At 45.0% G+C, this 2,316-nt stretch overlaps 2 non-coding genes across 2 annotated transcripts; both read left to right on the forward strand.

The window, feature by feature from the left end:
• On the forward strand, nt 1–72 carry TRNAM-CAU. The gene has a single exon. It is a non-coding gene; the product is annotated as a tRNA-Met (tRNA).
• A 1,844-nt stretch (nt 73–1,916) lies between these two features.
• On the forward strand, nt 1,917–1,989 carry TRNAK-UUU. Its single transcript has one exon. It is a non-coding gene; the product is annotated as a tRNA-Lys (tRNA).
• Nucleotides 1,990–2,316: the final 327 nt, after the last annotated feature.

The raw sequence follows: 2,316 nt of genomic DNA on the forward strand, positions 1-2,316 counted from the left end.
AGCAGAGTGGCGCAGCGGAAGCGTGCTGGGCCCATAACCCAGAGGTCGATGGATCGAAACCATCCTCTGCTATGACTTTTCTTTTTCCAATATTGGACCCAACACACGTTATTCACTTCCTCAAACTACAAGATTCCCATAAGAACACCAGGCAGAGGCAGCTAAATTCAAGCACTCATGACAGTGACACTACTGATTTACATTTCTTGTTTTCTTTTGGATCTTAATGAAAATTAACCTCTATCAAAAATGTGTCTTTATCAATGTTTATAAAGCTCGCAACATATTGGGAAACAATGCAACATCTTAATTATCGTCTGTGTGCAGTGACTCTGTCACTGCATTTTTGCCTATGCAGACGTGTTAACAAGACTTGAAATGGAACAGGACCCTTCGATCTTCCCTGCCCCTCCCCATGCCCCCCGCCTGCCTTTTATCTGTAGAAAAACTAGCCAAAAGAATAAGTATAATCAGAGAAGTGAGAAAATGCAGAAGCAAAGGAAAGCAGTCAAAGAGGACAAAATAATAATAGTTTAGTCATTGAGCAAAGTCAATGCCCTTTAGTTCCTCCTCAAGGGCTATAGGTAATATTCTGAGCCACATCCTGTGAGCTGTCTTGTAGATACTGAAATTCCCACCAGGTGGAAGAAGTTAACTACCTGATGACCAGACTGTAGCCACGACCTAAGCTGCCACAATTCTGAGAACTGACCTCAAAGAAATGGGAAAAAATCGGCCGTGGAACTAAAGATTGGCTGTACTCAAAACAATCAAGATGACACTGATCAGACCAACCACAACCAATTTCAAGATGACTGTCAGAGCTAACAGTGCTATTTCTGCATGTAGCGCCCTCCCTCCGCCTATCCACCCCTGAAACCCGCCTTTGAAAGCTCTTGGCCACTGATTGTCAGTGGGGGGAGTCGGCCTTTGGACAGGAGTCCGCCCTCTCCCCTGGTTGCCGGCCTCCGAAATAAAGCAAACTTTCTTTTTCACTAAGCTTGCCTCTCAAGTATTAGAGCAGCGGACAGCCGGACCCCACTTTCGGTAACAGTCTCATGAACAAATGAAGACCTGCCGTGACAGAGGCAGCGAATGCTGTTCCACCTGCCTGGTCCTTCCTGCCTTTAAAGAGAGTGGAGCTCAAGATAAAATGTGGAGTTGAAAAGTAAAGGAATAGGACAGGGACAAATGTGGACTCCCCACACTGGCAAGAGGGAGGTTGGAGAGACGAAGGGAAGAGTAGAGGGGGAAGGAGACTGGGGAGAGGGTGAAGAAAAGGCGTGTGAAGGAAAGGTGGGCGTGCTGAAAAAGTGACATGTAAGAAAATTTTGAAGAAGTGGGTTTTCAGGGAGCTCTTTTCCTGGACGGAAGCACCACTTCGAAGTGGGCGTTAGGTTGTTTCTTGCTGTGGCGTTAAAATTCCAGGAGACCCCAACTCTGAAAGAAAACACTGGAGGAAACAAAGGGAAATAAACCTCCTCCTTGTGACATAACCTTCATTCTTTACCCAATTTTTGATTTTCCTGAAGTTCTTCCCACCTACTGATGTCATTGCCGGTGAAGGAGCCTGCGCGCCCGCTCTAAAGTCGCCTCTGATGAGTGGGTGCCGCCTCAAAGGGCTCTGTCTGCAATCATTAACTGCAGGAATATTCCCTCCCCAACGGATCCCACCCTACTCTCAGCACGACTTTCCCCCTGCAATAAGTGCTACACAATAATTGTCTGTGCAACGAAGAAATAGTTTGGGGGTTAAATGGAATCTTCAATACAGTCAAGCCAGTTGCAGTGTTGGGTCGGGGGTACGCGATCAACACCCCTGGCAGACCCAAGTGATTTCCGAAATCATGAACATCACTAGCACACCTCGGTGTTCTTAGGCATTCTGTATAATGAGTTAAAAAACTACCAACGAAGCCTGAATAGCTCAGCCGGTAGAGCATCAGACTTTTAATCTGAGGGTCCAGGGTTCAAGTCCCTGTTCAGGCGGAATAGATTACTTTTCCATTTCAGGTAACAGAGCCCATTTAGAAATGCTTCTGAAAGTGGAGAAACCCTAACAGCCAAATCAGGGAAAGGCACTAACCTAAAATAGTTTACCTTTTAGTTTTTCATTAATTTTCCTTTCCCAAATATTCACAGAAACACTTCCCCAAGTTTCTAAGAGGAATCGAAAAAGGGCATCATATAAAAATAATAAACCAGTAATAGATTTATTAAGAAGTAAGCCATTTAAAGTTCCCTTAAAATGATTCATTAATCTGGGAGTGGAGGGGAGCAATTTGGATGGACCCGACTAGATGTGATGGTATTAGG

Source organism: Phocoena sinus, chromosome 11 (genome assembly GCF_008692025.1).
Source record: "Phocoena sinus isolate mPhoSin1 chromosome 11, mPhoSin1.pri, whole genome shotgun sequence".
In the NCBI taxonomy this organism is placed as follows: Eukaryota; Metazoa; Chordata; class Mammalia; order Artiodactyla; family Phocoenidae; genus Phocoena; species Phocoena sinus.